The sequence below is a fragment of the Dendrobates tinctorius genome, unplaced genomic scaffold (assembly GCF_039654945.1).
Source record: "Dendrobates tinctorius isolate UK_male_01 unplaced genomic scaffold, ASM3965494v1 ptg000075l, whole genome shotgun sequence".
NCBI classification, from domain to species: domain Eukaryota; kingdom Metazoa; phylum Chordata; class Amphibia; order Anura; family Dendrobatidae; genus Dendrobates; species Dendrobates tinctorius.
In genome coordinates, this window is record NW_027361743.1 from 23,848,902 (window position 1) to 23,876,102 (window position 27,201).

The window sequence follows — 27,201 nt, forward strand, 5'->3', positions numbered from 1 at the left end:
TTGACCATTTACTGGTCTTTACAGTGTCTAAAAACATAATATTGTGTTGTTACTTTTCTTTTAGGTTGATTCATCTTTTTATAGTTCTACTGGAGTTCAAGTTTTGTTAATGTAGGTATGGAATTTAAGTTTTATCAGTAGTATTGTAACTGAAAGATATAGAACTTAATTTATAGAACTATAAATGTACAAAAAACAGAAATGTACATATAGATTGCTTAAATTTCGTTCTTTGGCCGTTAGGTTCCCTCGTTTTGAAACAGACATTTTATAAGTTCGGAATACATTTTAAAATTGCAATTGCATATCTTTTCAAGAGATGAAAACAAGTTATTTCTGCTACAGTTTCAAGTGAGTTTTGTTGACTTACGTTCTTACGTTTAAGTTTAAAAATAAGTACATTTTAACGGAATGTTATACTGATATTTTAGTTTACTTTATGAGACATTTTATGACGGTTTAATTGTCTTCTTTTGGTTTTAGGTTGTACTTATACATTTTAGAAGTTAGAACGGGTTATTAAGCAAGAAGAGATAGAAAATTGTCATGTCCATGGTAGTACTTCAAATTTCAGGTGTTTAATGAACTATTGTGTATTTGTATTTACATAAGTGAGCAATTTAAAATACAAAATTATCAATGCTTAACTAAATTTGATTGTATTGACTGAGTTACAGGATTAGGAATAATTGTGCTACATTATTTCTAAGTCTGTTACTTAATGTGACTTTAGTATGCATTATCGGTAAGAGGGTGCGTCTTGAAGGGGGTGCGTCTTGAAAGTTTGCTATGGGGCCCAATCAGTTCTAGTTACGCCCCTGTTTGTAGCTCGTGGACATATGCAAGATGCTGCTGTCATAAACCTTCTAATCCATCGGTGGTTGGCTAACGTCTGGTCAAAATATGAGCTTAGGGCCGCCACCTGTACTTTGAGGGTGCTAGGTCTGAGAGCCTTCTTGCAAAAAAATCCAGTATCCGAGCTAGGTTCGGATAGTGTGGGTTACGTCCTTCAGGTGCACTACACGAGATAATTGTCTTCCATATCTTATGGTATATCGAGTTTGTATTGTCCTTCGGCTTTTCTGCAGTGTCCTAATGACCCTTTCTGACAATCCTCTGGTCTTCAGGATTGAACTCAGAAGCCAGGTCTTCAGATGAAACCTCTCAGAATCCAGATGAAGTATTGGCCCCTGGTTTAGGAGGTTTCTGACTGTGGGTAGCTTTACCGATTTTTCTATCCTGAGGTTGGCAAGGGTCCCGAACCAGCTTCTTTTGGCCAGAATGGTGCTACCAAGATTACCTTGACCTTTTCCATTCTTATCTTCTGTAGAACCCTTGGTAGGATTGGTAATGGAAGGACAGCATAAGCCACAGTCTGAATGTCCATAGGTGGGCTAACTCATCAACACCTAAGCAGGGATCGACTGGATGGCCACACCTTCTGGTGAGTATCTGAAAGACCTCGGGATCTAGACTCCATTCCCCTGGATGGATTTCTGTTCTGCTCAGAAAAATTGGCCTGTGTGTTTACTGCACCCTTTATGTGCAAAGCAGACAGGGAGAGGTGTTCTTCGGACCTCGAGAATATTCTATGCGATATTGCCTTCAGGTCCTCGTGCCTTGTACTTCCTTGATGACGAAGTTGGGCAACTGTTGTCATTTTGTCTGAGTATATTTTGACATGGGTATCCTGGACTAGGTTTACTGCGGTCTTGAGGAACTCCTCTACCTCCTTCAGTTCTCTGAAGTTTGAGGATTGTCGACTTCTCGTCTGACCAGCATCCCTGGAAAACGTCTTGGGATACCATGGCTCCCCATCCTTTTCCGCTGGCGTCTACTTTTATAGTGATCGCTGGATCTTGCGTCCACGGAACCCCTCTGCTCAAGTTCTGTTTTTAGCTACCATGTCAACGAGGTCTTTACATGAGGCGGCATCCGGATTTTCTTGTCCTAGTATTCTGGGGATCCGTCCCAGTTTGCCAGGATGTGCGTCTGAAGCGTTCTGGTGTGTGCTTGTGCCCATATTACCATTTGGATGCAGGATGTCAGATTCAAAAACCGACATCCCATCTCAATTACATCACTTTCTTGCTCTGTAGTCTCTTTAGCTTTTATTTTAACAAGATCTGCTTTTGTTTGGGCAAGAAAGATGGTTGTGTGAGTCTAGTAGGACTCCTAAGAAATGTCTTTTGTTGCAGAAACCATATCTGATTTTTGAAGTTCACTATCCAGCCTAGAGACTATAAGATCTGGGTCTTCATCTGTAATGTTCCTGTAGCATGGGTACTGAAGGAGCCACCAACAAGAAGTCGTCGAGGTATGAAACTATGCATATGTGCTGACCTCTAATGTATGCCATGACCTCTGACATGATCTTTGTGAAGATCCGTGGGGCAGAGGATAGACCGAATGGGAGGACATTGAACTGATAATGGTTGTGTGCTCTCCCAGGGCAATTGCAAATCTTAAGAATCTCCGATAAGTTGGATGTTTCGGAATGTGATAATATGCATCCTGTAGGTCTACTGTCGCCATGACGAAATCCTGCCCAATCAGAGGTACTGTTGACCTGACATATTCCATCTTGAATCTTCAGTATGTTACATATCGATTCAGAAGTTTCAGATTGATTATAACCCGATGGGACCAATTTGGTTTCTTTATGAGGAACAGCCGTGATTAATGTCCCCTTTTTCTTTAACTTACCGGGACTATGGAGACTAACTTTGTGTATAATAGGTTTTTTACTCTCACTGTAAAAGGAGGATTGTAGCTCTGGAGAGGAGAGTCAAGTTGTCTTTATGGTTTCTGGAGGATATTAGGCAAACGCTATCATTTTTTTTTCCCCTGACTGATGTTATAGTCCAAATGATCTGAACAGATCTTGTGTCACTTTGGAAGTCAGATGCGACCTCCTACCGTGTTGGTGTCATGGCTTCTTTTCTCTCAGAGTGGGGAAGAAAAAGATTTGTCTTTTCCCCCTTTTGGGTAGCCCCAGCGACCCGACTAGCCCTTCCCCCTGTACTGAGGTGTATGCTCTTGCTGGGGACAGAAGGGTCTTTTCCTAGTATTCCTAGGTTCCGGTAAGGTCTTCTTTTGGTCCGACGCCTTCTCTAAAAGTTCATCGAGGGCAGGACCAAATATGTATTTCCCTTTGAAGGGGATAGAACACAGATTAATTTTTGAAGTCATGTCCCCACTCTAAGATCTCAGCCAGAGTGCTCGTCTCATTCTTTGATAACCCTGACGATCTTGCTGCCACTCTCACGGATTCTGCTAGGAACCCTGTTGCCTTCTGGAGGAGAGGCAGAGAAGCTAGGATGTCCTCTCTGGGAGTACCTGTGCACATGTGTTCCTCCAGCTGCCCTAGCCAACAGCACATCGATCGAGCCACACAGGTAGATACAGCATTGGTATTCAATAAAGATGCCAAGGTTTCCCATGATTTCCTCAGTAGCCCCCATCTTGCATTCCAGAGTATCCTTCATCTGTGAGGCAACCTCAAATGGTAGTGTGGTCTTTTTAGCTACCCGAGCAATAAGGACGTTGACCTTTGGAATTTCTAACCAGCATGATGCCATCTCGTCGTCCACAGAGAACCTGTCCATCTCCGCTGGGATGGTCAGCCTCTTTACTGGGGATTCCCAATCTTCTAGGACCAGGTCCCGGATTTTTTTTATGAATGGGAAATACCTGCTACTTCCTAGAACGGAGACCCCCGAACATTTCTTCCTGTACTGTTTGTGCAGTCTTCTCCTCAATCTCCATGGTCCTTCTTACTGCCGTGAGGAGTTCCTCTATATCGCCTGAGGAGAAATAATATCTCTCCTGTTGGGAGACCTCTGCGTCCAGGATTAATTTGCCTTCTTCCAGAGGTTCGTCAGGAATCGAAGTTTCATCCTGAGAGTCATCATCCCTTTCCTCCTCTAAATTAAGCTTCCCCTTTTTAGCTTCTGGAGGGACACTGGGAGAGGGTGCAGACTGGGAAAAAGCAGCCAGGGAGGTATTTTTTATCTCCTGTTGGATTAGGACCTTAATTTCTTCCATCCAAGATGGTTGCTCTTCCCTGATGACTTTCTCAGTGCACTCTTTGCATAATGTCTTTTTATGCGACGAGGCCAGCTTTTTTGTAGAGACTGCACATCTCTGTATAGCCTTGGACTTACTTTCTGGTGCAAGCTCCTTGTCCCCCCAACAAGAAAGGGGAGAAGAAATAATAAGACTCTAAACCTGCACACAGGGAATGGACACCCCGTGTCAGTGTACTCACTGGGACCGGGAGGGTGCTGGGATCTGCAGACAGAGCGAGAGGAACATGACATCTCCATGTTGTCTACCACACAGTGGTCCTACCTTAGATGTCTTCCTTGTCCGGGAGTCTTATATGAGCGACCGGACTCCAGCACCTGTCCTCTGATTAGAAGGCCTCCCTCCCTCCGATGTCCAGGTGTGTGTGTGTGTGTGTGTGTGTGTGTGTGTGTGTGTGTGTGTGTGTGTGTGTGTGTGTGGGGGGCGCCGCCAACACCATCTGCGCTGTAATTTGCCTATGCGTTCCAGCGTGGAATGCAAGAATCTTCTCTGTATACTGAAGTCGGCGTGTGGAGTTACATCCTGCCGCTGGCTTTAGACCCGGAAGTCTTTGCGCTTGGGCACCCAGCACGACACGCTGCTCTGGATCCACAAAGCCAGAGGAGGAGAGGGGGCTGGACAGCTCAGAGAGGACTCCAGCCGACGAATCACCCACAGACCTTACCCTGAAGGTGCGGACTGGAGGGGGTCCCGAGTCCAGAATGGAGACGAAAGCAGCGCTCGGGGACGAGAGGCAAGTCTGCTCCCCGGCCTGAATCTCTTTCCCCCCGATGACTGTTGCCGGCACAGCACACCGTGGATGACCTCTTCATCCCTAGTAGGGACAGGAAAGAACACTGAGGGGGAGGATGTGGGAAGGGTTATTTAACCTCTTTGGCATTTCCTGTCCCTATCAGGAAAGGGGTAACATCCTCCGGTGTGCTGTCGTGGGGGGTTACTAGAGAAAATTCAATCAACCTCAAGAATGGGGCTACACTGTGTGCGGTGAAAACATATTGTGCATAAGGCCAACATGATGAGGAGGTCCCCCGGATGTCCCGTCTGTTCCCTCCCATTGTCCTCTTCCTCCTGCAGCAATGTCTGTACACAGCGGAGCGCTGCCACGTGCTGGATGGAAGCGGAGGCTCCCCGTCTATTATCATACAATTCTGACGCTTATAGAGGAGGCGGATGGGAGAAGACAAAAGGAAGAACCAGAATAACTTACAATGGCTTCCTGCTGAGCTCCAAAACTTGGTTTCTTCCCATTATAAAATGACATTAAGACCTCGCTCAGACGTCTGTTTTTCCATGGACAGAACATATACCCCATTACAGTCTATGGAACTGTTCACATGTCAATGTTTATTGTGGACTGTATGTCCGTTGAAAAAAGAAAAAAAAAAAAAAACACAGACATGTCTGATTTCGATATGAATTGAGGATCAAAAATAGTCAAACACTAATCTAACGGGTCTGTGAAAAGACTTTGCAGTTTATGGTTTTATTTTTGTATGAGAAAATTACTGATTAAACACTAATGGTAAAAACTGTCTAAGGCTGGTTTCACACTTGCGTTTTTTTGCGCTGAGTTTTTACGCACACATGTGAATGCTTTTTTTCCTATACTTAACATGGGTGCGCATAGTCATTCGTTTGTACGCGTTTGTATGCGCATGCGTTTTTTTGTAGTGTGCACCCGGGCGCACAAAATGCATCCTGTTGCATTTTTTGTGCGTCCGACCGGTCTCAAAAAAAACACATGCGCACGAAATTCACCCAAAACCCATTAGTCTATGGGAGCGCTGACGTGCGCATGGTCATGCACACGTCAGCGCAAAAAAAGCATGCTTTTTTTTGCAAAAACCATGCGCAAAACACAAGAAAAAGCATTAAAAACCGCATGATGCGTTTTTATGCACGTTTGCACTGCGCACGCAGCGCAAAAAAACGCAAGTGTGAAAGTAGCCTAACACTGAAGAATAACGGACCATATTTTGCATCCGAGACTAATCACTGAACGAGGCCTTAGGTGATATCAAAACTCAAAGGAATATGAGAGAATTGTGAAGGCAGAAAAGTCCCATTGGAAAGAGTGGCGCCAATTTTGGATTTCCAGCCTTATCTAATTCTGGACAACACTTTTTGAACATAAAGGGAATCTGTCACCAGTTTTTTGGCCTATCAACTAAAAATATCATCCAAGAGTGTGAAGTATACATTCCCCAACTACTTGTGAAACCCCTTGACTCCCCATTAATCCCCCCATAAAAACCTTTTATATTGTTCCCGCGCGGTATGGTAATAGCCTCTGTCTGGTCCGATGGGCGTTGTTTCTGGTCCCTCTCCACCCCAAATTGGCGTGCTGTACGCATTCCGTTCTCTGAATAGCGTTGTCTGCGTATAGGTCCCGCGCGGGCGCATTCAAATTGCCTCCCGCGCGTGCGCAGTATGCTTTGCCCAACTGCAGGCAAAGCCGAAAAGCATTAGTGCGCATGCGCCGGTGAACTATGTCCCGAAACACAGCTAAATACTTCCGCTGTCAAGCCCCCTCCCCATCACCAGAAGAGAGGACAACCCTCATCCTTTATCCAAACACTTTCTATCCATGAAAAGCAAACAGCTGCTCAAGTGTCTGTATCTCTCCCTCCATATCCGAAAAGAGAGCAGACAGCTCATTTTAAAGGGAATCTGTCACCCCATTTTTGGCCTATAAGATGCAGCAACAGCCATCGGGGGTCTTAGCGACGTCATCTCTAGAAGATGGGAGGCGCCGGACCGGACCGCAACACCCACTGCACCCGATCGCGCCCCCCAGTGAGTATAATCTAACTCGTTTTTCTTATCTTTCAGGTTACATCGGGGGCTTATCTACAGCTTTACAGAATGCTGTAGATAAGCCCGATGGCTGTGGCCGCTGCTTATAGGCCGAAAATGGGGTGACAGGTTCCCTTTAAGACCAACATTGCTTTATCATCAAAATATAACTATTGCAGCAACAGTCCCTTAAGGCAAAGTTCACATGTTCAGTATTTGGTCAGTATTTTACATCAGCGTTTGTAAGCCAAAACCAAGAGTGGGTGAAAACTGCATAACTGGTGACGTGTTTCTATTAAGTTATATTCCCATGTTGCATTTTTGCTGCAGGCAAAATCTGCTTTGTTGGTAGTAAAGAAGCTGCTTACAAAAAGAAGGTTTTGCTGAGTTTTTATTCTCTCTTGTGCATGTTGATAAAGTTTAGTGGCCCACTCCAAAAAAGCATGATTTAACTTCCTTAGGTTCTTGCACCAAAAACCGTTAAGTATGTTTTTTGCTGCATTTTTGCACTTACCTATTGTTTCCCATGGGTAAAAAAAAAAAAACTGCAAATACGCCGAAAAAACAAAGAAGTGACACACTGCAGTTTGCTAAAACGAAGCAGTTTTCCAAATCAGTCAGGGGAAAAAAAAAATGTGTGCATGATTTCTGAAATCTCAGACTTTGCTGGTATTGTAAAATGCAGCTAAGATTTGCATTAAAAAAAATGTTCTGTTTGTTCCACTCCTGGTTTTGGCTTACAAATACTGATGTAAAATACTGATCAAATACTGAATGTGGTCCAAGGTTATTTATTTTTTTTTTTTTTACCAGGTTTCTGCACGACCAATTGTCAGAATAAATTCTAAGGCCTCAGAGTCCTCACTACCACTTAAGGACCCGTTATTGGTGGTCTTAAAGGGGTTGTCCGGGCTTTTCACATAATCTCAGTACATATCTGGGCTGCAGAATTATGACAATAAGTAATTTACTTTCTGTCACTAGTTTGCACGGTTCTCTAGATATTCTGAACAGAACGTCCAAGGTGGGGGGGTGTTATGGCATTGAAATGAGAACTAGTCGTAACCTCCTACTCTACTCCAAACATGCCCTCTATAGCAACAACCCCACCCTCCAAAGCTACAGGCCCTCCCCGTCCACATGAAGAAGCCCTCATTACACAGCAACAAACCCTCCCCTCTAGCAGCCTCAGTGCAGAGAGCAGAACCACCCAGCTGCTCCTCCCCAGACACACACTGAACAGTGATCTATGGAAAGTGAAACTAGTGAGGAGGGAAAATCGTCCTGTATTCTGGGACAGGCTGCTCCCATCAGTATTTGTGTCATTAGAGGCACAGTGCTCACACATACACTGAGTCACCAGGGAGGAAAAAACAAAAAGCAAGCTAAGCCCAGAAAACCAGAGAGGTTGGTAACTAGCGGATTGCAGACCCCTGATCCTATCCCCACAACTAGCAGTAGCCATGGAGCGTGCCTGCGGTGGTCCTAGACGCCTCGTCACGGCCGGGGAACTAAATAAGCCTAAAGAAAGAAAGGGGAAATCTAAACTGCCCCAGAGCAGACCCCAAAGCAATAGACAACCCCCAACATGTATTGTCGGTGAAACAAGATGAAAACACAAACACAGATAGAAAGATAGGCTGAGCAAACGATGGGGCCCTCACCAACTAGAAAGGACAGGAAAAAAAAGCTGCTGTCTGCAATCACGCAAAAAACCCTGCCAAAAATGTCCAACACGTCTCATAGAAAAAGGCCCTGAAGTCACTAGACTTCAATTCTGTATATCAGCACTCAGGTATATTCTGAAGACAGAGCAAAAGAGATCAACTGATCAGAGACAAAATGGGGATTCAGCCCAATCCCAGCCAGGGCTGGCTGAACACAAAAACTAAGTAAACCAGACGAAAACTCATATGAACAATAGCAGAGAAAACTTAGCTTTAAGAAGGCAGGAACCAAACTGGAAACCAGAAGCCACAGTCAGGAGAAATCACCAGCAAGAAACTAGGGAGTCGGCTGCCTTAAATCCAATCAGAAATTCCTGATGTCCAAACACAGTCCTCTTCCTCAGGTGGCCGGTCTCTGCCATTTAGATCAGCTTCATTACCTCCCTTCACCAACAGAGGGAGTCCAGATAGAGAACTCACTACTCCTCTATCAGCACAGCCAGCTCCATAACCCTCACCAGAAGCCAGAGGCAAACCCGAAAATGAGCTCACAACAAGAGGGCATGTTTGGAGTAGAGTAGGAGGTTACGACTAGTTCTCATTTCAATGCCATAACACCCCCCCTTGGACGTTCTGTTCAGAATATCTAGAAAACCATGCAAACTAGTGACAGAAAGTAAATTACTTGTTGTCATAATTCTGCAGCCCAGATATATACTGAGATTATGTGAAAAGCCTAGACAACCCCTTTAACGTCTGATTGTGCTGTGTAAACCCAGGATAATAGCAGTTCTGGATTGTAAGGATGGAGCTAAATAAAATCAGCTCAGTCATTTATTATATACTGTAGATGCATATTGATTTATGTGGGCATCATTTAACATCTCCTCACCGCAGGTCGATTTATGCTGTGGATTATTTGAGCAGGCTTTGCAAGATTTATTACAATCTCATCCTCATTGTTGGAACATGGAATCTCGCTAGATGGGCAATTAGCAATTTTGGCCATGTCCGCGTGCCGTCCAGAGAGCCTTGCGCTCAGAGGTGGGCCGTGTGCCATTCACAACTACTGAAACCCATACTGTTACATCTGCATAACCGATATGACTAGCGCACGCTCATGGATCGAATGGATGCTCATCTGGACGGTCCATACATCTTTAAATCTCTAATATACAGATATAAATGGGAAACAAAACCTGGGAGTAAGAAGACCAGTGAAAGGAGTTTATCAAGAGGGAAATTAAGCACGGGAGATAAAACTTGCAAATTATTACTTTACAGACACCTCTGGAGGCAGCAGAATGGGCATTAAAGCAGTGGCTGTGAATAGTCCCGACATATCTGCGCCCTGCTTCCTCTCTATTTATGTAGGAATCCTACCACTTCCCTTCATTATATGTGACTGACTGATGTTACACTCGTGATCGACATGGACAATACAGATTCACTAGGCCAAAAAAAAAAAAAAAAAAAAATCATCTACATCAAGCAACACTCTCCAGTCTGGTGCATATTACCGTCCTCCCAGAGCGGCCGGCTCGCAGCTACTCTACATCCCAGGATGGAGAACACAAAGCTCAAGGACAAACGACTTGCAGTTTAGGTGATGAGGAAAACTGTGCGTAGTGGTCAAAATGGTCCTCACCCAACTGAGAAATCACTGGAAAGAACCTGCAGGTAAAAAAAAGTTATGTCTGATGCACAACCTGAGGGGGCCAATGACAGGGATGGGAAAACCTAAATTGACTAAAAAATAGAAAATGGCAAAAAAAAAAACTGGTAAAATACTGGGAACCAACCTAAAAATTTATATGGGGATGTTGGGCTGTAGGTGGCAGCTCAGGGTTAGGCTAAGTGCACACGTACCGGAACTCTCGCGGAAGTTACCGCGAGAATTCCGTAATTCCAGTCCACGGGAAAATCGCATTTTAAATTCCCGCGATTTTCCCGCGGAAAAACTAGCATTTTGCAAGCGTATTTAGCTTGCAAAATGCTAGCGTTCTCCAAGCAATCTGGAGCATCGCTTGGAGAACTGATTGACAGGTTGGTCACACTCGTCAAACACAGTGTTTGACAAGTGTGACCAACTTTTTACTATTGAGGCTGCCTATGCAGCATCAGTAGTAAAAGATAGAATGTAAAACAAAAATAAAAAATAGTGTTATTCTTACCTTCCGACGTCCCGCGCATCCGTTCCCAGTAATCCTTTGCGAAAATGCCCGCGATGACGTCAGTTCTCGCGGGATCGCGACGTCTCGCGGTAATTCGCGATGACGTCGCGCGAATGACCGTGAGACTTCGCGATCCTGCGAGAACGGACGTCATCGCGAGCATTTTCGCAAAGGACTACTGGGAACGAGAGCGTGAAGAGAAGCAGGAAGACTGCGCGGGACGTCGGAGGGTGAGAATAACAATATTTTTTATTTTTAAATTCTATTTTTTACAGGGATATGGTACCCAAAGCCCGGAGGACAGTCTCCTCTCCTCCGGACCGTGGGTACCATCCGCAAATGTTCTGCTTACTTTCCGCATGGTGTGCACAGCCACATGCGGGAAGCAAGTGGAACAATGCATTCCTATGGGTGCGGGATCGCCGCGATTCCGCAAATTAATGAGCATGCTGCGGTTTTTACCGCGAAGCGATTCCGCCGCAGTAAAAACTGCAGCATTAGTACAGCATTGCGGAATCCCATAGGAATGCATGGGATGCTTATTTTTCACGTTTTCGCGGCAAAATCGCGCGGTTAAAACCGCCGCGGAAACGCGAAAAAAACGCCACGTGTGAACTCAGCCTTACACTGTGAAAACCTGCAGGGATTATCAGTGATTGGCGCAGCTCATCCTTTATCCCAACACTTTCTATCCATGAAAAGCAAACAGTTGCTCAAGTATCTGCATCCCTACCTCCATAGCCATACATTGCCGTGTATACAGAGTCGGGCACAGTCCGCATAGCCATAAAGTGTCGGGCACAGTCCGCATAGCCATAAAGTGTCGTGTATACAGAGCCAGGAACAGTCCGCATAGCCATAAACTGCTGGGCACAGTCCGCATAGCCATGAAGTGCCATTAATATAGAGCCAGGAACAGTCCGCATAGCCATCAAGTGCTGTGTATACAGAGCCAGGCATAGTTGGCAGAACCATAAAGTGACAGGCACAGTCCGCATAGCCATAAAGTGTTGTGTATACAGAGCCGGAACAGTCCGCATAGCCATAAAGTGATGGGCATAGCCATAAAGTGACGGGCACAGTTTACATAGCCATAAAGTGCTGTATATACAGAGCCAGGCATAGTCCGCATAGCCATAAAGTGCCATGTATATAGAGCCAGGCACAGTCCGCATAGCCATAAAGTGCTGTGTATACAGAGCCAGGCATAGTCCACATAGCCATAAAATGCTGTGTACAAAGAGATGGGCAGATCACTTTATATTTTAAAGCTTTATATTTTGTATCAGCGGTTTTTTGTTTTTGCTGCTGATGCAAAAATCATAGTAAAAACCCACGGAAAAATTGACACAATCCAAAAGTATTTTAGGCATCCCAAGAAGCAAACTGAAACATTGACCTGCACATTGAATATGTGCTGCGCGTATTAAACGTAGCAGCGTTGTAAAATAAAAATTTAAAAAGAAAAAATAATTTTGCATGGATAATCTGCAGTATAGAGTGACACTCGCCGTGGATTTTCTCCGCACCACAGGAGATTACCATGCACTCTGTGTGCAGGCAAAAAAAAAAAAGGGATGAAATAGTTATGTGCAGTCGAACGGGCCTGTGGCTACAGTGGAACAATGGCCATGAAATTATGAGCAGTAAACACTGGTAATGAAGTGGTTAAATTCAGGAAGAACCCTGTGATGATACAAGCAGTTATTGCTGCAGATGGTGTTATTTTCTTCAGCAGTTCTAGGAAATAATCCTAAAAACTGTCTTTATGGGATTGTGCAGCAGCTGACTGCCGAGGTGAAGCACTCCATGGGACATTTTCACTATAACATTTTTAGCCAGTACAAATTTTAGGCTACGTTCACACATAGCGGAACTCTCGTAGAAATTACCGCGAGCATTCCACAATTCCATTCCGCGGGAAAATCACATTTTAAATTCCCGTGATTTTCCCATGGAAAAACTAGTGATTTGCAAGCGTAATTAGCTTGCAGAATGCTAGCGTTTTCCAAGCGATCTGGAACATCGCTTGGAGAACTGACTGACAGGTTGGTCACACTCGTCAAACACAGAGTTTGACAAGTGTGACCAACTTTTGCAGCATCAGTAGTAAAAGATAAAATGTAAAAAATAAAAATTATTCTTCTCACCTTCCGGCATCCCGCCTTTCTCCACTCTCCCGGTCCCAGTAATCCTTTGCGCGAATGACCGCGAGATGTCGCGCTCCCGCGAGATCTCGACGTCATCGCGGTCATTCTCGCAAAGGATTACTGGGACCGGAAGATGCCGGGAGCTTGGAGAGGCAGGAAGGCTGTGCGGGACGCCGGAAGGTGAGAACAATATTTTATATTTCTTTTCTTTCACAGGGATATGGTACCCAAAGCCCGGAGGACAGTCTCCTCTCCTCCGGACCATGGGTACCATCCGCAAACGTTCTGCTTACTTTTCGCATGGTGTGCACAGCCACATGCGGGAAGTAAGCGGAACAATGCATTCCTATGTGGGCGGAATCGCAGCAATTCTGCTAAATTAATGAGCATGCTGCGTTTTCTACAGCAAAGCTATTACACCGCGGAAAAACCCACAGCATTAGCACAGCATTGCGGAATCCCATAGGATTGCATGGGATGCTTATTTTTCGCATTTAAAACCTCCGTGAAAACGCGAAAAAAACCCGACGTGTGAACTCAGCCTAAAACTAGACAGTCTGGTTATCCAGCATAGTCAGCATCAAAAGCGAGAGAAGCCAGTTACACTACGAGCCCACACACCATGATCGACAGGCATCGAGCTGATGTCCTATTCTGGCACCTGCTGATCAAGCAATTGGCAGCGCAGGGGTGTGAGGTCACCCTATATATTTCACAGCAGGGTAAAAATGCTCTTCTTACTAATTTAGAGGACTATTTTTAGCTAAGGAGGAGCACAAACTGCGGTAACTCTAATTAGTCATACTCATACATAAGAATACTCCAAAGCAGGGCTGTGGCGTCGGAGGTTTGGCTTACCGACCCCACAGCCATGCTCCAAAGTCCTTTTGCCTCATCTCCCCCATACAGCACCAGGCTAGTTCATCTCACTGAAATGGCAACAAGCAAATTTCTCCCCTCTCCCCAAACTAATACAGCTTTCTCCTCCTTCCCCCTCACACCAAAGAACAACAGGTAACTACAGCGCTCAACCCTCCACCAGAAGAACACATCTATCCCTCCCCCTAAACAACCAACACCTTCCTCAAATGACTAAACTGGTTGGTAAGACCCCACCAACCCCCTGACAGGCGCCGCTGCCGCCAACCACCCCTGACAGACGCCGCCACCAGAATAAAATTACAAAAAAAAAAAAAAAAAAAAAAAAAGGGTCTAAATCACAAGTGTGACAATCATGGAAGAGCATTTTGTGCGAGAGTTGCATAATTTTGGTGTATTTACTCTGCCTCAGTCACACGTCCAATTTTCACAGATAGCACTCATACCCGTGATAGTCTATGACGTTATTCACATTACCGTGATTTTTCGCAGACCTCGGAAAATAGCAGAGAGGGGTCAGATTTTGTTCCAAGAGTCAAGTCAAAACGGGAGATGCAAGTCTATGGGTCTGATATTCAGACTGTCACATACGACAAGGTGGAGAAACCTTTTTCTTCTCCATGTACAAGAAAAAACTGATGACACTTGGATGTCGGTATTTTTCATATGTATGAATAAAAATTATGTCTGAATGAGGGCTAAATAGGTTTCTACCCGTAGAAAGGAGGGTAAATGAGGGGTGCAGGCTCGTTATGCTGAGGAGATCGAGGCAGAGAAATAGAGAATTTCTGCAAAAGCGGTTCCAACCAAAGGCCAGTGACATACAAGCTTATTATGGATGCAAATCCTACATCAGAGGAGCACAGTTTCACAGTGATGTGAAGTATTAAGGGCATGTCACCCTAAGAGATATCGCTAGCAATATCGCTATAACTAGTGACGTTATAGCGATATTGCTAGCGATATCTGTGTCTGATACTTACCTACGACCCGCTCCCCCGCTGCTTATCGCTGATCGCGCGAGAACGTCCAGGACTGTTTCTCGTCGTCAGCTTCCTGCGGCGCTTCCTGCTGTGAGGACGAGCGACGCGTGGAGCCGGGCGGGAGGACACAGGATCGCCTGGTGTGACAGGTAAGTAGCGACCCCCGTCCCCAGCGATGTCGCTAGTGAGATCTGCCTATGTGGCAGCTCGCTAGCGACCACTTAGCGATGTACCAGCGATCCTGACCGCGTCATATCTCTGGTCGGGATCGCTGGTACATCGCTAAGTGTGACAGTACCTTTACACGCCTGTTATACAGTTGTCTGAAAACGGCCCCAGGCTGAATTCAAGGGTCTATGAAAGTCAGATTGCAATGAGCGGCCAGACAGGTGTATGGTCAGTTAAAGACAGACCATACACTCCATAAATTTATGGGTCCGACCTGTGAAAATCTGAAGATCTGGGCCATATTTTTATGCGGTGTATGTCTGCAGTGACAAACTAATGTCCATGCTCCATCCCACCCCATTGTACTAAGTCACGGGCACAAAATCAATAGTGATCTCACGTGTCAGAATGCAGCATACATCTGCTGCACACGTACTGTATACCGCAGGTGATGAGTTTACTTACGGTATTAAAAAAAAGTAAATTCTCCAGGAATCAGCGACTTTTAGAGGAGCACATTGTAATCCTAAAGAGGAAATCTCACGTAGCTGAATGGCTTAATTCTGGGACACCCTAAAGCCTAGTTCAGACGTAAGAGTGACACGCTGCCTTTTTCACTGATCGAAAATGTACTCATTGTAGTCTATGTGGCTGATCACATGTCTGTGGGCTTTTTTATTTGAGGGGACCACAAAGTCCAATTTTGGTCAGCCATGGCTTAAACACGCCAGTACAAGTCTGAGTCTGTGACAAACGCAGGCACTATCGGAATCTTAGCTGCAGTCTGCTTTTCAAGGTCTAACGCTAAAAGAAGCATCAAAAACCAACAGATTTTTTTTTGTCATCGTACATGAAAAACTCATAAGGCTGAAGGGAAAAACAGACTCTGGGATCAAACACTGACCAGTACCTGATGCAGAAAACTGGTGGAAATCGAACAGATTCTCCCCCATCATGTACCATAAAAAAAGCATCTGGATAAAGCTTCGTGCAAATGCTGGCAGAACATCCACTGCGCATAACGCCGCCTTCTCAAATGCTTTCTTTGAAATGGTGTATTTTCTAAACCAAAACGGCAGATTTTTGGCCGAGTTTGCCCCATTTGATATGCAGGTTTGACAGCATTTTTTTGTGTTTTTTTTTTAAACTTCTCATAGGGAGAGAAAACCACCATGGTTACCGGTAGCCATTTTTTCCGGAACCCATAACAGCACACCTGAGAGAGGGATCCGCCCCGCCAGGACAGGAACCCTACTGAAATATAAGGGGCAGCACCTCTCCCCCGCTTCAGTTGGTTACAGAGCATTGAGAGGACTTCCCGGTTAGTCACATGTTTATCCGACACCACATCACACAAATACACCCTAACGTGCACACCCATACGGTGAAAAGGGGGGGGGAATATACGGGTGCTGTCATGGGTTCCGGAAAAACCAGCTACCGGTAAATAACCATGGTGGTTTTCCCTTCACCCATGACAGCACACCGGAGAGATTTTTGGAGACTTCGAAACCCCTTAGGGAGGGACCACCGCTTGCAGCACCCTTCTACCAAAGGTTAAGTCAGCAGAGGAGGAAAGATTTAATCTATAGTGCTTAAAAAAGGTTGAGGGTGAGGCCCAGTTAGCGGCCTTACAGATTTGCTCAATCAATGCCTCTGCCTTTTCAGCCCAGGAGGTCGCCACGGCTCTGGTGGAATGAGCCTTGATGCCGTCAGGAATCGGAACGCCACTAGCTGAGTAGGCTACACTAATGGCCTCCCTAATCCATCTGGCAATAGTCCCTTTTGATACTCCATAGCCCTTCCTGGAACCCTGGAAGGCTACAAATAGGTACTGGGACCTCCTCCACTGGCTAGTCACCGATATATACTCTAAGAGGGCTCTTTTAACATCTAGTTTGTGGAATTTCTCCTCTCCTGGGTTTTTTGGATTCTCACAGAAGGAGGGGAGGACAATCTCCTAGCTACAGTGGAAATCTGATACAACTTTCGGTAAATAAGCAGGGTCTGTTTTTAGGACAACCCTGTCCTGATACACCTGGGTATAAGGTGGATTAACTGAGAGGGCCTGTAAGTCACTTACTCTACGGGCCGATGTAAGGGCCACTAAAATAATGGTCTTTAGGGTGAGATATTTTACTAGCAGTTGCTGAACCGGTTCGAATGGCTCTTTCGTGAGAGTTTCTAACACCAGGTTTAAATCCCACGGGGCTATTCTTGGTAATGGAATTGGTCTAGACCTATGGCAGAATTTAATGAATCTGGCTACCCATCTGTTTGCTGCTATGTTGCAGTTATATAGAGCGCCTAGTGCTGACACCTGTACTTTAAGGGTATTTACCTCTAGGCCTAGCTGTAGTCCTGCCTGTAAGAATTCCAAGATGGCCTTAATCGGGGGTTTTTGGTCTACCGGCTTCCCCGGGAACTGCAGAAACTTATTCCATGTTCTACTGTATATGTTAGTTGTTACTGGTTTTCTACTTTTCATCAGCGTAGCCACCAACCCAGGAGAGAACCATCTATTTCTTAAAAGTGACCTTTCAAATTCCACACCGTCAGATGGAACCCCTTGACTTGCGTGTGGAATACTGGACCCTGGGCTAGCAGGTCTGGAATCTCTGGTAGTACCCATGGATCTGAGAGGGACATCATTTGCAGTAGCGAGAACCAGGGCCTTTTCGGCCAGAACAGGGCTATTAAGATCACTCTGGCCTGATCTCTTATTTTCTTCACCACTGCTGGGATTAGAGCTATTGGAGGAAAGGCGTAACCCAGTTTGAAATTCCACGGAATTTGCAATGCGTCCACCGCCCATGGTTTTTCTTTTGGGTTCAACGAACAGAATCTCTCTACCTGTCTGTTGCTTTTGTTGGCAAAGAGGTCTACTACCGGCTCTCCCCAGAGTTGTACTATCTTCTGGAACACTAAGCGATTTAGGGCACATTCTCCTTGCCTCAATGTGTTGCGGCTTAGGAAGTCGGCTTGTACGTTTTCTACACCTCTTATGCGTAGTGCCGTTAGAGAGAGTAGATGTCGTTCTGCTCTGTGAAAAATTTTGTTGGCCTCGTTCATTAAGGAGTGTGACCTTGTCCCTCCCTGGTGGTTGATAAACGCCACTGTCACTTTGTTGTCCGACATGATCCGGACATTGCGGCCTTCTAGGCTGAGAATAAAGATTTTTAAGGCTTTGTTTACTGCCCGTAGTACTCTTAGGTTGGAGGACGCGTTTTGCTCTTGGGGTCCCCAGGGTCCATGGGCTGCCTGTCACCTTAGGTGCGCCCCCCACCCCGAGGAACTTGCGTCCGTCAGGATGACATCGGACACCGGTCTGTGCCATAATGTTCCTGCTACCAGGTTTGCCCTGTCTAACCACCATCTGAGAGTTTTTGACCTTTAGGCTGAGTTCACACGTGGCGTTTTTTTCGCGTTTCCGCGACAGTTTTAACAGCGCGATTTTGCCGCGAAAACGCGAAAAATAAGCATCCCATGCATTCCTATGGGATTCCGCAATGCTGTGCTAATGCTGCGGTTTTTACCGCGGCGGAATCGCTTCGCGGTAAAAACCGCAGCATGCTCATTATTTTGCGGAATCGCGGCGATCCCGCACCCATAGGAATGCATTGTTCCGCTTATTTCCCGCATGTGGCTGTGCACACCATGCGGAAAGTAAGCAGAACAATTGCGGATGGTACCCATGGTCCGGAGGAGAGGAGACTGTCCTCCGGGCTTTGGGTACCATATCCCTGTAAAAAAAAGAATTTAAAAATAAAAAATATTGTTATTCTTACCCTCCGACGTCCCGCGCAGGCTTCCCGCTTCTCTTCACGCTCCCGTTCCCAGTAGTCCTTTGCGAAAATGCTCGATGACGTCCGATCTCGCGGGATCGCGAAGTTTTGCGGTAATTCGCGAGACGTCGCGTTCCCGCGAGAACTGACGTCATCGCGGGCATTTTCGCAAAGGACTACTGGGAACGGATGCGCGGGACGTCGGAAGGTAAGAATAACACCATTTTTTATTTTTTTTTTTACATTTTATCTTTTACTACTGATGCTGCATAGGCGGCCTCAGTAGTAAAAAGGTGGTCACACTCGTCAAACACTATGTTTGACGAGTGTGACCAATCTGTCAATCAGTTCTCCAAGCGATGCTACAGATCGCTTGGAAAACGCTAGCATTTTGCAAGCTAAATACGCTTGCAAAATGCTAGTTTTTCCGTGGGAAAATCGCGGGAATTTAAAATGCGATTTTCCCGCGGACTGGAATTCCGGAATTCTAGCGGTAATTTCCGCAAGAGTTCCGGTACGTGTGCACTTAGCCTTAAGGAAAGCTCCAGCCTTCCTTCCAAACGCCCTCTTAGCGATTTCTGTGCTGATAGGATTTCTGCCTGCAGTTGACGAGTATGAAATTGTGCCCATCTGACCGCTGGAATACAAGCTGTCAGGGTGCCTAGTAAGGACATCGCGCCCCTCAGGGTCATGAGAGACTGATCTAGGGCTGCCAAGGTCATATTCCTCACCTTTTCCACCTTGGCCTCTGGCAACAGACAAGTTTGTTGTTCCGAGTCCAGGATGAACCCTAGAAATATCTGCCTCTTTAAGGGTAGTAGTCTCGACTTCTTGATATTCACCATCCAGCCAAGTAGTATTTGTTACCCTTTCCACCTGCTCTGTGCAGTGATGTTCCGAGTTGCCCACTATTAGAAAATCATCCAAGTAGGGTATTATAATTGTGTTGTGGATTCGGAGGAAGGCTGTCATCTCCGCTACGACTTTCGTAAACACCCTCGGGGCTATGGATATGCCGAATGAAATGGCTCAGAATTGAAAATGCCTGAAGTTGCCCTGGATGTAGAGAGCTACCCTTAAGTATTTTTGGTACTCTGGATGGATCGGGATGTGGTAATAGGCATCCTTTAGATCGACTACGGCCATAAGACAATTGTGGTGTAATAGTTTTATGGCCGAAGTTACCGACTCCATTTTGAAGGTCTGGTTTTCTATCCATTGATTGAGGCCTCTGAGGTTTATAATTGTCCTGAATGATTGGTCCGTTTTTGTTTTTTTTTTGTTTTTTTTTTATTAGGAAGAGGGGTGAGTAGAACCCCCTTCTCTGCTGTCTGCTTGGGACTTCGGTCAGAACGCGTTTGTCTAGCAGACTTAAGATTTCTGACTCCAGGGCCAACTGCTCTTCTATCCCCTTCCTGACGTGGGGGGGGGGGGGGGGGGGGTCACCACAAATGATGCTCCCGGCCGTTGAAAAAAAATAGGGATTTTGAGGCCTTTTTTTATAATGTTTAAGATTCATGCATTGGAAGATATACTTTCCCAGGCCTGATAAAAGAGCATCAGACTCCCCCCTACCGGGATACCAGCGTCATTGTGGGGATTTTTTTTGCGGATGAAGTGGCTCTGCCGAACATAGATCCAGACTCCTTCCTTTTGTCCTCCCATCTTTTCCGATCCCCCAGAGAACAGCCACTGTTGAATTTTCCTCTCCGAAAGGACGGCCTTCTTTGATCTCCTGGAAATCTGGGGAATCCCTTCTTTCTATCACTTGCTTTTTCCAGGATGTCGTCCAAATTTTTTCCAAATAGAAATTGTCCATCACATGGAAGAGAGCACAACTTAGCTTTTGATTGTAGGTCTCCTGGACAGCCTTTAAGACATAATGCACACCTTGCGGCGTTTGATAATCCTGCTGCCCTCGCCGTCAGTCTCATGGAATCGGCAGAGGTGTCGGCCAAAAAAGCTGCTGCTCCATGTAGAAGATACATATCCGCCAGAATTTTTGTCCCTCGAAACTTTGGATGCGAGTTTTTCTTCCAGCTGCTGTAGCCAAATCATTAAGAATCGTGCTGTGCAGGTGCCGGCTATTGCCGGTTTCAATCCCCCTGCCGCTGCTTCCCATGTATGTCTTAAGGGCCTGTCACACTAAGCGATATCGCTAGCAATATCGCTATAATGTCACTGGTTTTTGTGACGTTATAGCGATATTGCTAGCGATATCGCTATGTCTGATACTGAACTCCGCCCGCTCCCCCGCTGGTTATCGCTGATCGCGCGAGAACGTCCTGGGCAGTTTCTCGTCGTCAGCTTCCTGCTGTGGAGAAGAGCGACGCATGGACGCGGGCGGGAGGACGTCAGGATCGCCTCGTCTGACAGGTAAGTAACGACCCCTGACCCCTGCAATGTCGCTGGTGAGATCTGCCTGTGTGGCAGCTCACTAGCGACCACTTAGCGATGTACCAGCGATCCTGACCGCGTCATATCGCTGGTCGGGATCGCTGGTGCATCGCCAAGTGTGACAGTACCTTTAGGTAGGAGTCTGCTTTCTTATCTAGTGGGTCTCTCAGTACCCCTGAGTCTTCCAAGGGCAGGGCCGATTTTTTTGGATGATCTAGACACTGCTGCATCAATCTTTGGGACTTTGTCCCATATTTCCGTGTCTTTAGGCTCAAAGGGGTATATCCTTTTGGAGGAGGAAGGAAGGCTTCCTGATCTTTCAGGCTTCTTCCATTCTCTTTCAATGAGTGCCTGGATTTTCTCATTGACTGGAAAGGTGCGCTTTTTCCTTTCCTGTAACCCCCCCGAACATGACGTCTTCTAGGGACTTAGTCGTTTTCTCCTCCTGTAGGCCCATGGTTGTCCTAATGGCTTTAAGGAGAGCATCCGTATCCTCTACGGGAAAACACGGCTTGCTCCCCGTATCACTATCCGAGGAGGAGGACGTGTTCGGCCTGGTATCCAGCCGAGGAGGAGTCTGATGAAGAACTAGGGGAGTCTCTCCTACTCTTTTTCTTTATTAACCCTTTAAGTGAGCCTTCCACTTCAGACCTGATGACTGATATGAGGTTAGTTGCTAAGCTCGGCGCCTCCACAGTTCGCTGGATACAGCTGGCACAAAGGTCCTTTTGCCAATCTCTCGCTAGGGGGCTCTGACATATGGCACACTCCCTATTATTTCTTTTGCTCCCTGCTTTTTTTGGCTTTTCCCTAAGGAAAAATAACACAAGAAGGACCCTATTAACATTAATCTAGCATTCACGGAGATCACTCACCACCCATAAAGTCGGGTACCGGACTCGGAGGCTGTTTTGGAGCATGTGGCCTGTGCTCTCTCGACCTCGAGGAATCCCTCGATCTGTGGCTCGGGTGACCGCTGCTTTTGCCGCTTGAACGGCTGCCATGCTTACGAGCGGAGGTTTGCGATGGGGGCAGAGACTGTGGAGACGGTGAACGTTCCTGCTGTGACCCCATTGTATTACCTGGCCGCCCTGCCTCCTTTAAATAGGTCCGTCTGGTGGGCGATTCGTCTTCCCCTCCCCCCCCCGCAACCGCCGCCATTCTTCTTAGTGTGGCCAGCGTCGCACCAGGCGCCATCTTGCCGTCGCGTCTGACGTCAGCTGGCGCTCCCAGGGTGCCCCGCGCCGCTGACGTCAGACGCCGGAAACCGCCCCCGGGTCTCCCTGTCGTGTCCGAGGGAGAAGGGTCGGGCGCCCGCATGGGGAGGGAGGCACGGAGGAGCACCCTGCTACAGAGGCCGCCTAGCCGCACCAACCCGGGGCCTGCGCTTCCAGGCCACCGACGGCCGGCGCTGCAGGTAAGCTGACCTGCTCTTCCCGCGCCGGGACGGCCCTGGGTCCTATTTCATCCATGACAGGCACCGCCGCTGTCAGACTGTGATTCCATTCCAGGACCGGAACCCTAACTGAAGCGGAGGAGAGGTGTCGCCCCTTATGTCTCAGTAGGGTTCCTGTCCTGGCGGGGCGGATCCCTCTCTCAGGTGGGCTGTCATGGGTGAAGGGAAAAGTGCAAGAACAAGAAAAACTGCACAGTTCAGCAGCATCACTGGACGCACCGTTTCTATGAAGTCAATTCTGCTTTTCAGGAACTGCAGCAGATCTTCTGCCCAAAAATACACAGCATTTCTGCTACATGGCAACATGGCCTTACATTGTATCAAAGACTTAAAACTAATTATTCCCAAACATCCCAGCACATCTGCAGAGTAAACTGAGCAGCAACGTGAACCTGAAATGTGCAACAGGTCCATTTATTCTGCACGTCCTTGCAACGCACAGGTATGTGGAATATTTGCTCCAGAGTTCCTGCATTTTTGCCTCCACAGCTTTGAAGTCACATTGGAACTTACCCTAAACGTGACCCTCCAGTATTAATGGCTATGAAGGCCACATCGAGTCCACACAGGTCAGCAGGTCAACTTCCACAGGTTTCTATAAATGTGGATGTACACAAGTGTATGGGGGCATGAGTCCCAACTCTCCACAGGAAGGATTCTGCACGCCGTATCTCCAGGAGATACGCGGTCACCAGAGCAGTTTGGCAGCAGCTCTCCCATAGAGAACACGGCTGAATTAAGTGTCCCTGCATTTGGGGAGGGGGGGATTCAGGAGAGATTGGCAGAGTTATCAGTCATCTATTGTGAATGGGAGTGAGGGCTTTACTTGGCATCAGTGGCAAGACCAAATTCTATCCCGTAGTGATTTGCCCTGCCAACTAAAAATCATGTCATAGTTCAGCCCGATACATGGAGACCATGTGTCAACTTTGTATCAAATACAATTGGGCGCAAAAATGTGGTGGCATTTTCAAAAAGTCACAAATAATGAATTAGATTAGGGTACTGGACCTAGATATCAATAACTGCACCTACAGTGCTGAGCAAAAAGGACGAAACAAAGTAACATTATCTCTAAGGCTATGTGCACACGCTGCGGTTTTTGCTACAGTTCTGTACAGTACAATGTAAGTCTATGGGATTTACATTCTGCTGTGCACATGCTGCGGATTTTCAACTGCGGAAAAGCTGCGGTTTTGAATCCGCAGAAATAAGTGACATGTCACTTCTTTTCTGCGGATTCTGCTGCGGTTTACCATCTATTCCATTGTCCAGGTGGCAAACCGCAGATCCACAGATACAAATCCGCGGGTGAATCCACAGCGTGTGCACATAGCCTAAGGGTTTGTCCACCATAAATCCGGTAATCCCCGCCCCCTTTGTGTAAAAATGAAAAAAAAATCCCGTGCTCATCTCCTACATTGGCGCCATTCCAGCACTCGCATGACATTGCTATGCCGTATAAGCGCTGCAGCCGATCAGCGGCCGACTGGTACTTGTACGAAACTTGGATTTCCGAGGAAAGTGTGAGCACTGCAGCCCATCATCAGCCACTGATTGGCTGCAGCGCTGACAGGCATAACAATATAAGGCGAGTGCCATATCCCTGGAAAGGCGCCAGTGCGATTAGAGAATGTTTTGTATTACTTTAAATAGACGATTACAGGACTGAAGAAGGGGGCTGTCCGGCTAGTGGACTAGCACATATATATATATATATATATATATATACACACACAAATGGCAACCATGAAAAGCAAAGGAGAAAAAGAAATAATACAAGCAGGAAAAAGTAAAAATAAAAAACCCCACCCATGCGGAGTTGTCAGATCGTCAGGTGTCAAATTTCAGAAATCGGTTTATCTCCTGGGGTCCGAAATACAGGTAATATCCATAAAACATCACAACTTGCCCCAAAAAAGAAAGTTGTGTGCGAGGGTGTATCACATAGGGGGAGAGGGGTCAGACACCACACGGGGGGGGGGGGGGAGAGGGGTCAGACACCACACGGGGGGGGGGAGGGGAGAGAGGGGTCAGACACCACACGGGGGGGGGGGGGGGGAGGGGAGAGAGGGGTCAGACACCACACAGGGGGGGGGGGGGGGGAGGGGAGAGAGGGGTCAGACACCACACAGGGGGGGGGGGGGAGAGGGGTCAGACACCACACAGGGGGGGGGGGGGAGAGGGGTCAGACACCACACAGGGGGGGGGGGGGGGAGAGGGGTCAGACACCACACAGGGGGGGGGGGGGGAGAGGGGTCAGACACCACACAGGGGGGGAGGGGAGAGGGGTCAGACACCACACAGGGGGGGGGGGGAGGGGAGAGAGGGGTCAGACACCTCACAGGGGGGGGGGGGGGAGGGGAGAGAGGGGTCAGACACCACACAGGGGGGGGGGGGAGGGGAGAGAGGGGTCAGACACCACACAGGGGGGGGGGAGGGGAGAGAGGGGTCAGACACCACACAGGGGGGGGGGGGGGGGAGAGGGGTCAGACACCACACAGGGGGGGGGGGGGAGGGGAGAGGGGTCAGACACCACACAGGGGGGGGGGGGGAGGGGAGAGAGGGGTCAGACACCACACAGGGGGGGGGGGGAGGGGAGAGAGGGGTCAGACACCACACAGGGGGGGGGGGGGGGAGGGGAGAGAGGGGTCAGACACCACACAGGGGGGGGGGGGGGAGGGGAGAGAGGGGTCAGACACCACACAGGGGGGGGGGGGGGAGGGGAGAGAGGGGTCAGACACCACACAGGGGGGGGGGGGGGGAGGGGAGAGAGGGGTCAGACACCACACAGGGGGGGGGGGGAGGGGAGAGAGGGGTCAGACACCACACAGGGGGGGGGGGGAGGGGAGAGAGGGGTCAGACACCACACAGGGGGGGGGGGAGGGGAGAGAGGGGTCAGACACCACACAGGGGGGGGGGGGGAGGGGAGAGAGGGGTCAGACACCACACAGGGGGGGGGGGGGAGGGGAGAGGGGTCAGACACCACACAGGGGGGGGGGGGGGAGGGGAGAGGGGTCAGACACCACACAGGGGGGGGGGGGAGGGGAGAGGGGTCAGACACCACACGGGGGGGGGGGGGGGAGAGGGGTCAGACACCACACGGGGGGGGGGGGAGAGGGGTCAGACACCACACGGGGGGGGGGGGGGGGGGGGGAGAGGGGTCAGACACCACACGGGGGGGGGGGGGAGAGGGGTCAGACACCACACAGGGGGGGGGGGGGGGAGAGGGGTCAGACACCACACAGGGGGGGGGAGAGGGGTCAGACATCACATAGGGGGGGGGGGGTCAGACACCACACAGGGGGGGGGGGGGGGGGAAAGAGGGGTCAGACACCACACAGGGGGGGGGGGGGGGGGAGAGGGGTCAGACACCACACAGGGGGGGGGGGGGGGGGAGAGGGGTCAGACACCACACAGGGGGGGGGGGGGGGGGGGGAGAGGGGTCAGACACCACACAGGGGAGGGGGGGGGAGAGGGGTCAGACACCACACAGGGGGGGGGGGGGGGAGAGGGGTCAGACACCACGCAGGGGGGGGGGGGGGGAGAGGGGTCAGACACCACGCAGGGGGGGGGGGTCAGACACCACACAGGGGGGGAGGGGGGAGAGGGGTCAGACACCACACAGGGGGGGAGGGGGAAGAGAGGGGTCAGACACCACACAGGGGGGGGGAGAGGGGTCAGACATCACATAGGGGGGGGGGTCAGACACCACATAGGGGGGTGGGGAGAGGGGTCGGACATCACATAGGGGGGGGAGGGGGAAGAGAGGGGTCAGACACCACACAGGGGGGGGGAGAGGGGTCAGACATCACATAGGGGGGGGGGTCAGACACCACACAGGGGGGGGGGGGGGGGAGAGGGGTCAGACATCACATAGGGGGGTGGGGAGAGGGGTCGGACATCACATAGGGGGGCGTCAGACATCACATAGGGGTCATCACTTCACACAGATGTAGCAGAGTCCAATTGTGAGTTAAGATCTCGCAGTCCTATGCCGATTAAAAACAACTCAATTTTGCAGTCCTAAGCAAACAAAATCTATGTATCGTAGTCTGTGCTGCATCACTATCGTGACAGAGAGGCCTCTGCTGTGACACCAGGGGACACAGGCGCCGCCGCCGCCATCATGAACTCCCCGGGATTAGAATAACTTGCCCGACTTATTCAGTCCCCAGCTACAAAGTCAGAACGGGCGCTAAAGTTTGTGCGTTACCGCTGCGGCCCGCCTGTACCTGTAGGAGGCCCGGGATCCCCCGTCACCGCCGCCGGCGCCTCCTCCCTCCTGCAGGCTCCTTTACTCGGCGGCTCTGGACGATGTTGTCGGCACTACTGCTGCTGTGGGCTGAGGCCGCGCAGTCTCCCTGGGGAGGAAGAAGAGGAGGAGACGAGAGGAGGAGGAGGGCTGCACAATATGGCCGCTCATGGAGGGTCTGGCCAGGGGAGGGGGGAGGTCACCGCGGCCGCAGACGCCACATTACACCGTGTGTGCACGATACACAGCGGCAGGGCGCGCGCTGCGACATCACCAGTCGCCTCACCGCAGTGGCGCGCACTCCTGACAGGAATAAAGCGCACTTGTTGCTTATGGTGAGGGAAAAGTCTGCATATGCCGCTGCCAAAATCCAATATATTCTTAGAGGAAATTGGTCCCTGA

At 48.6% G+C, this 27,201-nt stretch overlaps 1 protein-coding gene across 1 annotated transcript in view; it reads right to left on the reverse strand.

Moving 5' to 3' along the window:
• RDX (radixin) overlaps window positions 1–26,975 on the reverse strand; it is a 155,621-nt gene extending 128,646 nt beyond the window's left edge. Inside the window, exon 1 of the mRNA XM_073583101.1 lies at window positions 26,780–26,975. The gene's annotated coding sequence lies outside the window, so the exon portion shown is untranslated. The remainder of the gene's footprint in view (window positions 1–26,779) is intronic.
• Window positions 26,976–27,201: the final 226 nt, after the last annotated feature.